This window comes from Bubalus kerabau, chromosome X (assembly GCF_029407905.1).
Source record: "Bubalus kerabau isolate K-KA32 ecotype Philippines breed swamp buffalo chromosome X, PCC_UOA_SB_1v2, whole genome shotgun sequence".
Classification (NCBI taxonomy): Eukaryota; Metazoa; Chordata; class Mammalia; order Artiodactyla; family Bovidae; genus Bubalus; species Bubalus kerabau.
This window is the reverse complement of record NC_073647.1, coordinates 135,090,120-135,105,192: the sequence shown is the minus strand read 5'-3', so window position 1 is coordinate 135,105,192 and position 15,073 is coordinate 135,090,120. Positions and strand designations below refer to the sequence as shown.

General features: G+C 39.2%; 1 protein-coding gene and 1 pseudogene across 2 annotated transcripts in view; one reads left to right on the top strand and one right to left on the bottom strand.

Moving 5' to 3' along the window:
- LOC129639244 (serine/threonine-protein phosphatase 4 regulatory subunit 3-B-like) overlaps positions 1-8,617 on the bottom strand; it is a 268,516-nt gene extending 259,899 nt beyond the window's left edge. For both annotated transcript variants that reach the window (XR_008708297.1, XM_055564287.1), the window contains exon 1: positions 8,497-8,617. The gene's annotated coding sequence lies outside the window, so the exon portion shown is untranslated. The remainder of the gene's footprint in view (positions 1-8,496) is intronic.
- A 681-nt stretch (positions 8,618-9,298) lies between these two features.
- LOC129640194 (DDB1- and CUL4-associated factor 8-like) lies at positions 9,299-11,064 on the top strand (annotated as a pseudogene).
- The last annotated feature ends 4,009 nt before the right edge of the window (positions 11,065-15,073 follow it).

The following is a 15,073-nucleotide window of genomic DNA, read 5'->3' as shown; positions in this document are numbered from 1 at the left end:
ACAACAACAACAAAAAACAAACAAAATAAAAAACAAATGGGACCAAATTAAACTTAAAAGCTTCTGCACAACAAAGGAAGCTATAAGCAAGGTGAAAAGACAGCCTTCATAATGGGAGAAAATAATAGCAAATGAAACACTGACAAAGAATTAATCGCAAAACTATACAAGCAACACCTGCAGCTCAATTCCAGAAAAATAAACGACCCAATCAAAAAATGGGCCAAAGAACTAAACAGACATTTCTCCAAAGACGACATTCAGATGGCTAACAAACACATGAAAAGATGCTCAACATCACTGATTATCAGAGAAATGCAAATCACAACCACAATGAGGTACCATTTCATGCCAGTCAGAATGGCTGCTATCCAAAAGTCTACAACCAATAAATGCTGGAGAGGGTGTGCAGAAATGGGAACCCTCTTACACTGTTGGTGGGAAAGCAAACTAGTACAGCCACTATGAGAACAGTGTGGAGATTCCTTAAAAACTGGAAGTAGAACTGCCTTATGAGCCAGAAATCCCACTACTGGGCATACACATCGAGGAAATGAGAATTGAAAGAGGCACGTGTACCCCAATGTTCATCGTAGCACTGTTTATAATAACCAGGACATGGAAACAACCTAGATGTCCATCAGCAGACGAATGGATAAGAAAGCTGTGGTACATAAACACAGTGGAGTAATACTAAGCCATTAAAAAGAATACATTTGAATCAGTTCTATGTGGTGGATGAAACTGGAGCCTATGATACAGAGTGAAGTAAGCCAGAAAGAAAAACACCAATCCAGTATACTAACGCATATATATGGAATTTAGTAAGTTGGTAACGATAACCCTGTATGTGAGACAGCAAAAGAGACACAGATTTATAGAACAGTCTTTTGGACTCTGTGGGGAGGATGAGGGTGGGATGATTTGGGAGAATGGCATTGAAACATGGATAATATCATATGTGAAACGAATCGCCAGTCCAGGTTCAATGCAGGATACAGGAATCTCCGGCCTAGTGCACTAGGATGACACAGAGGGATGGTACGGGGAGGGAGGTGGAGGGGGGTTCAGGATGGCGAACACGTGTACACCCATGGCGGATTCATGCTGATGTATGGCAAAACCAATACAATATTGTAAAGTAATTAGCCTCCAATTAAATAAATTTATATAAAAAAATAATTGTAAAAAATAAAAAAGCTCCAGGAAACAAAATTCCAAAACCTTAAAAAAAAAAAAAAAAAAAAAAAAGGAAAGCAGCAGTTCTCAAAGTGTGTTGGGGACTCATCGGGAATGAAAACGGGTCCCGAGGGTCTGAAGGGTCAAAATTATGTTCATGATAATACTAAACTGTTATTTGCCTTTTTGGTATTCATTCTGTCACACATGTACAGTTGACTTCTCTAGACACTGAATAACTTGATATTGCAACAGATTGCTTGAAGAAGCAAATATGAGAATCCAGATGTCTTCTATTAATCCAGACTCCCCAAAAATGTAATATTGTAGAGCAATGCTAATTTTCTAAGTTTATTTTGTTGGGAAAAATGAATTACCTTTATTAAAAATATTTATGTTAACATGTAATGAATTTACTATTCTTGTTCAAAATAAATAAATTAACAGTTAATTTTGTCAGCTTTCATTTCTAGGATGGCAAATATCAGTAGATGTATAAATCACATAAGTACAAGTACTTTGGGAGTCACCATAAATTTTAAGAATGAAAAGGCGTCCTGAGGTCAGAAAGTTTGAGAACTGCTGCAATAATTCATTCCAAAGTACAGGCTGGCCTCATCACATACCATGGTTTACACTGACCCTGTGCTCCAGTCATACTAAGACTTTCTATTCTCCACAATATATCATGCTGGCTCCTCCCTCCCGTCAGAGACCATGTGTTAATCTGCAACTGTTTACCTGCCTGATACCACACAAAAAAAGGACTGAGACAGAACAAGAATGAGGCAGTGGAGGGTGGGCATGCAAACACTAAGGGCCCAGAAGAAAACTCATGGGTGGTGGCTGTTCTTCCTTCAGTGTTATGTTCAAATATCTTTCCTGGAAGCCCATCTAAACTCTTATGTCTACCTTGTAACAGTCTCTCCTGTAATTAATTAATTCGATTAACATACGTTTTGCTCTTTTAATTATTTGTTTATAATGGAATTTGTTTCTACTATACATATATATATATATATATATATATATATATGTGTGTATATATATATATATATATTTTTTTTTTTTTCCTCTCTCTTTGGTTCCAAATGGCATCCTAAAGTTTCTGGGCCTCCTAGAAATTTGAATCTAGGACGTATGTTTTAAATGTTAAGTTTTTCCAACATCTTGTGAAATCTTCACAGAAAAATCTCCACTAATCTTGGTACAGAATTCACTTCATGAAACTGGTTTACAAATCTGTCTCCCTAAAGGGGGTCTTATATTCACAAGGGTAGAAAACCAGACAAGTCCATTATGTGACAGAGGTCATTTTATTTTATTTTTCCAGAGTTCGTTTTAGAAATGACTGTCTCCTGAGACCCCACACTTTCACTTGCCACTTTCAGAATCAGGCTGGTGCACTGCTGGTCTGTAAGAGCAGTGACAGCAATTTCCTGGGGTATTCAAATGGCTCTGGAAGGTTTCTTCTAAAAAAATATGTCTTAAGAGTAGAAAATTTCTTGTAGATTAAGGAAATAGCTTCTGGGAAAATTAAGCTTATCTTTTAATCAAATTGCTTTTGTTTTAATAGCTTGAATATAGATTATAGGACTCTGGGTCATCCTGTTCTTCCAAACTTTATATGTACTTACAGGCCTTAAGGTTGTGAAGCAGAAGGGAACTCTGGATCCTCTATGGTTGAACATAATTCCTGATCACATCACAAGTTGACTCCACTGGGACCTCCAATCTGCTGACCTTATCAAATTTGCCCTCTTCATCTTCTCCTTTTTGTCCTCAATTCTCTTTTTTATACTTAAATTTCAAGGTTCATTATTATAATAATTTCATTATGTAGAATCTAAGCTCCTTTGCCCCCCAATTCTCTGTTAATCTCAACAAAAAATTCAGTATTTTTTTAGTTGAATCCAGGAATTTGCCTACTCTACTTTTGTCCTCAAGCATCTAAAATAGGGAAAAACAAACAAATTATGCTGTTTAATTTACTTTTAGGGTATTAAACCACAAGTGGACCCTCTCTGCTTCTAGACAACACTTCTCCATACCTCTGTGGGACTCATTCTCCCATTTTCTGAGCTGACTCTTTCACAGCTTTTTCTGTCTCAATGACCCAGCACAGTTTTAGTCTTTCTCATTCATAGTGATATTCTTCCTTCTTTATTCTCTGGGAGAATGGAAGTAATTACAAGAGAGTATGCACATTCTTCCACCACCAGATCTAACAACCTACTTGCCTCTGTACTAAATATTTTGTCTCCTCTCCTGTTACAATTCTTCTATCTGTGTATTGAAACCTATTCCTTCTTCCTTATTCAAGACTTTCCTCCTGAAACTTCTACCTTCCTTGCATTAACAGTTTTCACCCTACCTACTAAACCATTATCACTAGCATATAACATCTTTGGTAAGGTATGGTAACAGAAAAGTAACAAGTCACTTGTTATCTATTTTCCTGTTCTCAAATTCAGTGGTCTGTTCTCAGGCCTTATCTTAACCTCTTAGCAATATTTGGCACAGTTGATTAATTCTTCCTTTGTAAAATAGTTTCTACACTTTCTTCATGTTCTCAATCTTTTTCTCCTAAATAACTGACCACTTCTTTTGCTCAGTGTGGTTGGATTCTCCTTTTCTTCTTAAAATAAATAGCTGAGTGTTGCAGCACCCAATCCTCAGATCTTTGTTCTTCTAAGTGTATACTCATTCCCTAGGTGGTACCCTTTATTCCCAGCAGCTAATGATTTCCAAATGTATATTATAATCTCTCCTATAAATTCGAGACATCTATATCCAATTGTCAACTCAATGTTTCCCAATATTAAGTGTATATTTTTATACTTGATATATTAATAAAACAGAATTTTTGACTACTCCACCCCCATTCCTAGCCCTCATTTTAGTTAATTTCATGCCACTCACTCACTGTTCCTAGATAACACTTAAAAGTTATCACTGATTCCAATTTACTCTCCAAGGACTAGGTAGGTTACATTTGATCATTCAGATTTATTCTCTTCCTCTCTTTTCTTAAGCTTAATTAATTTCTTTTTAATTTATGTGTTTTCATTTTAGTAGGAATACAACATAAACCTACCCTCTTGACCAGTCCTCAAGTGTAAAATACAGTATTGTTAACTATGGACCCAATAGTTAACACTTGAACTCTTAGAACTTTCCACATGGATCTAAGGTTTGGTCTTTCACTTCTGAAAAAGAGACTGTTTGAATTTTGATAGGATCTGCATTGAATCCAGATCATTTTGAGTACTATGGATATTTTAACAATATTAAGTCTTTTAATACATGAACATGGGATATCTTGCCATTTGTGTCTTAATCAAATTCTTTCATTAATGTTCTATAGCTTTCATTGTACCTCCTTGGTTAAGTTTATTCTTGCAAATTTTATTCTGTTTGATGCTATTGTATATGGGATTATTTACTTATTTTCTTTTCTGAATATTTCATTGTTATTTACCCTGATACCAAATCCAAACATACAAGAAAACTGTAAGCCAATATTCCCAGTGAACAAAGATGTAAAAGCCTTCAACAAAAAGGTAGCAAACTGAATTAAACAGCACATTAAAAGGACTGTATACCATAAACATCTGGGACTTATCTTTGGGATGCAAAGATGGTTCAACATAAGCAAATCAATCAATGTCATATGCCATATCAACAGAATGAAGGATAAAAAGTACATGATCACAATAGATGCAAAAATTTTTTGGACAAAATCCAATATCTTTTCATGATAAAAATTCTTAATATGAGTTACAGAAGGAATCTGCTTCAATGTTATTAAGATGATATATATGAACATACCACAGCCAATATCAATCACACTCTACAGTGAAAAACTGAAAGCTTTTTCTCTAAGATCAGGAAAAAGGCAAGGATGACCACTCTCGACACTTCTACTCAACATACTACTGGAAGTCTTAGACAAGGAAGTTAGGCAAGAAAAAAAAAGGCATCCAAGTTGGAAAGGAAGAAATAAAATTATCTGTTTGCAGATAACATGATCTTATATATGAAAATTTCTAAAGACTCCACACACACACACACACACTCTCTCTCTCTCTCACAAGTTGTTAGAGATAATCAATTCAGTAAAGTTAGGGGATACAAAATCCTATGTCTCCTACCTTTGCCAAAAAAAACCCCATATATATATATATAATAATAATAATAATCACTTATTGAGCTGCTTCAAACTGCCGAAGTGACATGTGCTTCTTGACAGTAGCTTGACTATGCCACATTCAATTCATTAGTAAATGCTATAATTTCTACTTTCATAACTGATTCCAAAGTTTACCAGTTTTCACAACATGCCTTATCTTCATCTAGATTAAGCTGTCTTAATTTCTTACCTGGATTAAAGCAATAGTTTAGTACTTCTGCTCTCTCCTGCTATGCCATTCTATTCTCCATATATAAGCCATAATCATCTCTTTCAAAAGCCAATCAGATAATGCAACTGACCTATTCACAAGATTTTAAAATTTATAAACTTTCCAGTACACATAGAATGAAATAAAATTTAAATTATTTATTATGGACAACAAGCCTTTGTTTCTTTCAGTCCCATTGCCTGACACTCTCCCTAGTGCTTATTTGCACTGTAAGTCATACGGGCCTTCTTGAAGTTTCAAGAACACTCCTATTCTCTTACAATTTTACAGCATTTGCACTCAGTGTCACTGTATAAGGAATGTTCTTACCCTAGATATCTGCATGCTCCATTTATCTTTTCATTCAGCCTCTACTTATATGTCACCTCATAAAGGAGACCTTTCTTGAATGCACTATTTAAAATAACAACCTCCAGTCTGTATCTATTTACATACCTTAGTTCCCTCCATATCTTTATTTCTTTCCATACAATTCACCACTGCATCATATGTTTTATCTATATATTGGCTAGTCTGTTGTCTCTTTTTTCTACTGTATTATAAACTCAGTGGGGTTTCCCTAGTGGCTCAGACAGTAAAGAATCTGCCTGCAATGAAGGAGACCCAGGTTCAATCACGGCTACAATCCATGGGGTCACAAAGAGTTGGACAGGACTGAGTGACTAACATTCACACACATATAAACTCCATGAGTGAAAGAATTATCACTTTTATTCTCAACTGAATTGTCAGAACCTAGAACCGTTCATGGTACATAGAAACGCTAAATAAATTTCTGGTGAATAAAGGGATGAATGGGAATGGAAATATACCAAATGGATCAATTAAATTAAAAGCAAACAAATGAAAATTAAATTGATAGCCAATTCATAGCCAAAGTTTGACCTCTTTAAAAAAAACTACTATGCAAAGTGTATAATACACAGAAAATGGTACATAAATGTATATGCCAGGCAGTAAATAATAAAAAGAATAATAAAGTTACTTAGTCGGTCCGACCCTTTGTGATCCCATGCACTGTAGCCCACCTGGCTCCTCTGCCCATGGAATTCTCCAGGCAAGAATACTGGAGTTGGTAGCCATTCCCTTCTCCAGCAGATCTTTCTGACCCAAGGATTGAACCCAGGTCTCTTGCATTGCAGGCAGCTTCTTTCCCATCTGAGCAACCAGGGAAGCCCACTTATATCCACAGTAAGCTATAAATATTACCAAGAATTATTGTAGCTTCCTCTCTACCAGATTTTAACTTCCTCCCTTCCTCCATAGGTAATATTTATTCTGAATTTTGAATCAATTATTTTCTTGTCTTTTAAAGTAGTTTTATTACATATGAAAACTATAAACATCAGTATAAAAATGAAATTATTAACTATTCTGTCATTTGTATTTTCACTCATCATTGTGTTAAGATTCATCCAGGTTGATATATTTGGTTTTAACTCATTAATCCTCACTTTTTAACATAACTCCATTACAGAAATATATGGTAGTCTACTTATCCATGTTACTTTTGACAGGCTCTCACGTAGTTTTCAAGTTCCTGTGCTATTTTTTACAAATTGCTATGAATATTCTTTTATGTGTCTTTCCATTACTATTAGCTTTGGAACCATTCTTTCTCTTTAGAAAACTTTATACATCTATGTTTAATCAATTTTGCATTGACCCTGCAATCACTCGGGGAAATCTTGTTTTCTTCATTCTGGCATTCTTAGTCAGCAGTTTACTGTAGCCCTTTGAAAATTTACTGACATCACCTTAGATAATTCGTTTGGAGAAGCTCTGAAGTTAACACCACAATACCAATTAACTGCCTCTGAAAGCGCTTTTTTCCCCTAAACCCTCCCTGCCTGCCGCCCCCCCACCCCGTGCCAGGCAAAAAGCCTCTGACATATTTGGGGAGACGTTTAAAATATTTTCATAGTTCTATAACATCACAGATTGTTTTTTCATAATATTGTGTTGGCATTTCCTAAATACCTTAAATTGAATTAACTCCAAATAAATATATAGAATCTATGCTGGAAAGAGAAAAATGGTATGTTTCTGTTTGAAATTGGCAAAGCAATTACTGATTTCAATGTCTACTTTAACTTGACCAGTTAATTTCAGCTTTGATTACACTGAGGGACTAAATTACTCTTCCAAGAAAATCTGCCAGATATAACAAATAAAATTATTGTACATGACATGGTTAAATTTGCGTTTCAGATAAATAATGAATTTTTCTAGTAGAAGTATGTGTAATGCAATACTTGGAATCTATTCATACTAAAAATATATTCATTTTTAAATCTAAAATGCAATTCACTAGTCAGCGTGTAAGAACCTGCCTGCCAGTGCAGGAGACAAGAGACACGGGTTCGATCCCCGGGTAGGAAGATCCCGGGGTCGGAATATCCCTTGGAGAAGGACATGGCAAACCCCTCCAGTATTCTTGCTTGGAGAATCTCATGGAGAGAGTCTGACACGACTGAAGCGACTTAGCACACACATGCCATTTCCACCAATTAGGACTCTCAAGGTTTCCCTCAAGCGCTTTGATTTACTGAAATATTTCCTCCATGTCCGAAACTCACTAACTCGGGGCCTTAGCAATCTTTTCTTGCACTTGCGTATTTCTTCATTTCATACTGTACATGAGGAAATTGGCTCAGACGGTAAAGGGTCTGCCTGCAGTGTGGGAGAGCCGGGTTTGACCCCTGGGTTGGGAAGATCCCCTGGAGAAGGAAATGTCAACCCAATCCAGGACTCTCGCCTGGAAAATTCCATGGACTGAGGAGCCTGGTGGGCTACAGTCCATGGGGTCGCAAAGAGCTGGACACGACTGAGCGACTTCACTTTCATTTTTCATACTGTACATTATCTTTAAAAAAAGAACTGAGAGTCTTACCATAGCCGTTTTGCCTGAGGAGTACCTTTGCAGATGACTTTCTAATAAAATTGTTCTTCAAAGCACGATCTGTATCACACTCAGTAGAACGGTATGCGCAACAGCGGACAATACAAGATGTCTTCCGGGGACATGGCTTAGGTTCTGGAAAAATCTAGGCAGTCTCGAAATGACGCAAGACACTAAATGAGATGAAGTCTTTTGAACCTTACCAGCTCCCGTACTCGTAATGCCTTAGGCGGCGCTTGCCCCACCCCTTTGCATTTTACCGTTTGCATTTTGGTGGTGGTGCTGCTGCTGCTAAGTCGCTCGGTTGTGTCCGACTCTGTGCGACCCTATAGACAGCAGCCCCCCAGGCTCCCCCATCTCTGGGATTTTCTGGGCAAGAGTACTGGAGTGGGGCGGCATTGCCTTCTCTGTTTGGTGCTGCTGCCTGCCAAGTCGCTTCAGTCGTGTCCGACTCTGTGCGACCCCATGGACTGCAGCCTACCAGGCTTCTCTGTCCATGGGATTCTCCAGGCAAGAACACTGGAGTGGGTTGCCATTTCCTTCTCCAATGCATGAAAGTGGAAAGTGAAAGTGAAGTCACTCAGTCGTGTCTGACTCTTAGCGACCCCATGGACTGCAGCCCACCAGGCTCTTCCATCCATGGGATTTTCCAGGCAACAGTACTGGAGTGGGGTGCCATTGCCTTCTCCTTGGTGCTGCTGGTTGTAGCTTTTTCACTGCCGGCCTACTGTCTTCTGCAGGGTTCAAAAACTTTTTTTTTTTCCAGACAGACTAGAGCACGCATCCTTAAGAGATGTCTGACTACGTGAGCATCAAAGACAGCCAATCTGAGATACAGAGAAACTCCGAGGAGCATTCCAGATCGGAGGCAGGTGGCACCAATGCGGAAGTGACCAGAAATGGTGGGAGTGCTGGCGATGGTGGCAGCCCTGGCCAGCCCGGCAGAGCAAATCAAGGTGCCGACACAGCAAGGATCAATAAAAACATTGATTTGGAAAGTATGGGAGATGCTGGACATTTCTTAACAGGTGATAGAAACCAGTTCCAGTACCAGTTAGGAGAGCCAGGAGAGGAAGGAGAAGTGAAGGAAGCATTGGCACAAGAAAAGTGGCCTCAGGTACAGTGCCGTGAGGCTAACCAAGCCCAAGCCCAGTATTTATATGCCAAGGATTGGGCCCTGGAGGAACGGGTAGCTTCCGAGATATCCACCCTCCCCAACCCACGTTGGAAAGTCCTGAATGCTCTTCGAGAGCAGCAGCTGGGTTCAAGTGCCCACTTTGTGTATGAGGCCTGTGGGTCAAGAGTCTTTGTGCAGCATTTCCACCTGCAGTATTGGCTTGCAGGCCACAATGTTTGTGTTAACACTGTGCACTGTAACCAGCATGGCACCTGGCTGGCCACTAGCAGTGATGACCTGAAAGTGATATTGTGGGACTGGGTGCATCGGCAGCCAGTACTGGAGTTTGAGAGTGGTCACAGAAATAATGTTTATCAGGCCAAGTTCCTTCCCCACTGTGGTGATACCACCCTGGCCATGTGTGGCTGCGATGGGCAGATCTGCATAGCCGAGCTGTCTGCTCTCCCACACCGTGAGAAAACTAAATGTGTGGCCCAGCACAGGGGAGCCTCCCACAAGTTGGGTCTGCATCCTGACTCCCCTTTTAAGTTCCTCACTTCAGGTGAAGATGCAATTGTCTTTGCCATTGATCTCAGACAAGGCCAGCCAGCTTCAAAAGTGGTGGTAACCAGAGAGAAGGAGAAAAGAGTGGGGCTGTATTCGATCTATGTGAATCCTGCCAATAATTACCATTTTGCAGTGGGGGGATGAGATCAGTTTGTAAGAATTTATGACCAGAGGAAGATTAATGAGAGTGATAATAATGGAATACTCAAGAAATTCTGTCCTCATCACCTGCTCAACTGTGATGCTAAAGCTCACATCACCTGCCTTGTGTACAATCACAATGGCACAGAGCTCCTGGCCAGTTACAATGATGAGGATATTTACCTCTTCAATTCCTCTCATGGTGATGGAGCCCAATATGTGAAAAGACACAAGGGGCACAGAAATAATGCCACAGTCAAAGGTGTCAATTTCTACGGTCCCAGAAGTGAGTTCGTCATGAGTGGCAGTGATTGCGGGCACATGTTCTGGGAGAAGTCATCCTGCCAGATTGTTCAGTACATGGAAGGGGATAAAGGAGGGACTATTAACTGTATTGAAGCCCATCCTTACCTACCTGTGATAGCGACCAGCGGCCTAGACCGCGATGCTAAGATCTGGGTACCCACAGCTAAAGTTATCACTTGCCTTGCTGGCTTAAACAGTGTGGTTAAAAGGAACAAGCAGGGACGAGATAAAGACAGACAGCACCATACTAATCTGTTCGAAAGCCACATGCTTTGGTTCCTCATGCATCACCTGACACAGGACATTGCCCGCACTAGGGAGCTACTGGAATCAAGGTGGTGGAAACCAACTCAGATGAGTCTTCCAGTACCTCAGATGTGTTGGAGGAGGAAGAGAAATAAGACTGTGTGCAGTGCCTGCTATCCTGAAAGCCTTGCACTCCAGCTCCAGCTGGGCTTCACCTCAGAAGGCTGGACTTTAAGATTTAGTTTACTAGATTAGCTTGTTGTCTTTGATCTGCTTTCCACAGTAGAAATTGCCTCTTCCATCTCCCTCCTGTGCCTTCCCCCTTTCCTTCTTCACATTCTTCCTCCTTCACTTGGTTTCTTTACTCTTCCCTCTTTACCCCTTATATCTATAAGAATAAATAAGGAGTTTAGCTATGCCTCTTTTCCTTTGTTCTCTTATGATTGACTTCTAAATTTCATAATTCTGGTGAAAAAATTAATAGCCTTATTGAATCTACCTTCTCATTTCTGATACTCTGAAAATGGCCCTTTTTTCACTTTTATTTTTTATTTTTTTAAATTTTATTTTATTTTTAAACTTTACAATATTGTATTAGTTTTGCCAAATATCGAAATGAATCCGCCACAGGTATACATGTGTTCCCCATCCTGAACCCTCCTCCCTCCTCCCTCCCCATACCATCCTTCTGGGTCGTCCCAGTGCACCAGCCCCAAGCATCCAGTATCGTGCATAGAACCTGGACTGGCAACTCATTTCATACATGATATTATACATGTTTCAATGCCATTCTCCCAAATCTTCCCACCCTCTCCCTCTCCAACAGAGTCCATAAGACTGTTCTATACATCAGTGTCTTTTTTGCTGTCTCGTACATAGGGTTATTGTTACCATCTTTCTGAATTCCATAAATATGCATTAGTATACTGTATTGGTGTTTTTCTTTCTGGCTAACTTCACTCTGTATAATAGGCTCCAGTTTCATCCACGTCATTAGAACTGATTCAAATTTATTCTTTTTAATGGCTGAGTAATACTCCATTGTGTATATGTACCACAGCTTTCTTATCCATTCATCTGCTGATGGACATCTAGGTTGCTTCCATGTCCTGGCTATTATAAACAGTGCTGCGATGAACATTGGGGTACACATGTCTCTTTCCCTTCTGGTTTCCTCATTTTTTCACTTTTAGAAGTTTAAAGATTAGTTTCTTCAGATGAGCTGAAAAATTCAGAAATATGTTTATTCTTTAAAATAAAACAAAGCATGGTCTTGTTCCTTGAATATGGACACTTGATCATACACACATGCTTACACACACACATTCACAGACTCTCATTCTCTATCACAGAAAAGGAAAAGGGGAGAGGTGGGTAGATAAATTCCTAACAAGATAATTCATCATTCTAGAAAAAATAACTTGCTTTGTCCACATTTTCTGAATTCATATGTTAATAGTGATTAATTTGAGCACATAGAGGGTGGCAAGAATTAAACTTAATCACATAGCATTGTATACTCTGCACTTTCAATTCTCTTAAATTTTCATGGCTTGAGAATTCCCACAGGATTACCTTCTAGAAAGTCCTCTTGGGACTACCATCTCCTATGATACCAACCAGGAATATAAGAATTTCTAATATGTGAAAATATATAATAATAATTTAATGTTACACTAATGAGTTGTTTATACTTATCGATAACTTTGATAATATTGGAAGAAATATCCCATTAGACACACATGCATTGCTTCACACCTTCTTCAACTGTTTATAAAAGGTTAAGCTGCAATTAAAAATATCTTGTTTTAAACCTTATTTAATGTCAGTTTGGGGTACTGGATTTCCAGTTACTGTTCAATAGTAATGTTTTGTTTTACACCTGTTTTTTGTGTAAGGGAATGCAGAGGCTTGCCTTTCCCCCAACACCCCTGTGAAGTATAACACACCCTTCTTTGCAGATATTTGCTGGGGAGGAAGGGTATAAGACGACATTCTGTGGCCTGACCATGATTTTACTTTAATAATACTCCTTAAAGTGGATATGGTTCATGGCCCCTTGGGAGCAAGTTGAGAAATCTACATAATGAGATTAGACTTTTGAATGGAAAATAACTTGACCGAGTTCCTACTCACTGAGATTCAAAGTTAGGGACAACTGCCTGGGGATCTGTGAGCAAGTGGCAGTCCTTACCAAGGCCTGCTGTCAGGAAAGGACCTTAAAAGTCCCCAAAGAACCCAATGACTTTGAACCAAGCACTGTGGTTTAAAACAAGACACAAAACAGTTTTGAACTAGAATCCCAAGTTTGGGGTAGCCCTGCACAGTTGGATGGGATGTATACTAACAACAAAATCAACACAACATTGGAAAGAACATGTGGAACTTCTGGTGACACTCAAGTGGTGGTAAGAACAACAGCAAGAGCAGATTAATTACCCAATTCTTTTTTCACCTGCTGTTTAGAAGCAAGTTTACCTCTGTGCAGGATTTGTATTATGAGCTAAAACTTTGTTCAGAGTCCTCTGCATGGTTCTGAGATTGCTTGTGCTATAAGAGGCATTTGGAGAAAGATTTGGAAGCCAAAGGTAAAGTATTTGTTTTATTCTCCGAAAGTAGGCTCAAGGGCATGTGATCTGCTGGCTTACCTTAGTGTCAGGCAGCAAGCCTGGGCAACAGCTGCACCAGCGTCCCTTCCTATCTTTCAGCTTCACCAGCTCCATAAAAGAGAGTGCCCACTTCTGCAGAGCACTCACGTCATCAGAGTTGGAGGTCTAGGGGCAGTGAAAGATCAACACAAGTTCCAGTCTGTCCCTGTGGGGTCCAGCTATTCCTCATGGCTTCCAGTCCATCCTTGCTTTCCCTACTTCACATCCATCTCTCTTTCCTAGATGCTGCTGGCTTTGGGCTCCAGCAACTCAAGCAAAGACAAAAAAAAAAAAAAAAAGTCTTATGAAGACTCTTTAAACAGCTCCTACAATTACACACTATCAGGTCCCTATATAAGTCACCTGTTAATATGCATATCACCCCAGCATTTCTGTTTTTTGGTTAGAACTCTGACTGATACAACCGCCTCCAACTACTTTGAACTGTGTTAATCCCCAGATGACATGGGTAATTTGCCATCTGGAGGAGTAAAAGGCCTCTAAAGAGAAAGGTTGGACTTGATTAAGATAGGGAGTCAAATAATTAATTTGAAAAATATATGATTATAGGTGAAAATCCAGCTGGTAGTGTAGTTCCACTGGGGCTTCCCAGGTGGCGCTAGTGGCAAAGGACCTGCCTGCCAATGGAGGCGACATAAGAGAGGCGTTCAATCCCTGAGTCAGGAAGATCCCCCAGAGAAGGACGTGGCAACCCACTCCAGTATTCTTGCCTGGAGAAGCCCATGGACAGAGGAGCCTGGCAGGGTGCAGTCCATGGGGTCGCAAAGAGTCAGACACGACTGAAGCAACTTAACACACACACACACACACGCACGTACGCACGCACGCACGCAGTGTAGTTCCCAGAAAATGGAATTGTTACAATTTTAATTTATGCAAATATTGGTCCTATTAGCATATAGAAGAGAGCAATACAATATTGCTCTAGTCTTCCATGAGATGGTGGGCAAAGTGAACAATTCTATCAAATAAGCAGGCAAAACTGAACCTTTAAATTTAATTTCTCAGCATCGATTATTTTCAGTCCAATATGGAATTTCTACAGGACAGTTCTGTGTAGGCCCTCATGGTCTTTATGCAATATTATAATTGTCTCCTAATTATGCACAGAATTTAACTGCATTAAATTGTGACAGATGCCAAACTATACTTTTAAAAAGACATCTGGTGGCCGTTCCTTAAAAGGATAGGTGTGGAAAAGAAGAGAGGGGGAAAAAAATATAATGGGAGCCTAATAGCTAAATGGCAGGCCAAAAAATTTTGGTGAGTTCTGTTCGTCCAAAACCGACCTTCAGCAGTGCTCATTCTACCATGTTGTGAACAAAAAAAGAATAATAAATTTACAATAGATTGGATTGTAGCCATCCTGTATCAGCTGCTATGAAGTTCACTATCTTAATTTACCTTGACTTCAGTCTCTTCAACAGTAAAATGAGAGGTTTAGACTTTTAGTTTGCAAAGCTTATTAAGCACTTTATATCTATTTCTTAACTGAACAACGAGGTTTCGGAGATGGATGTAT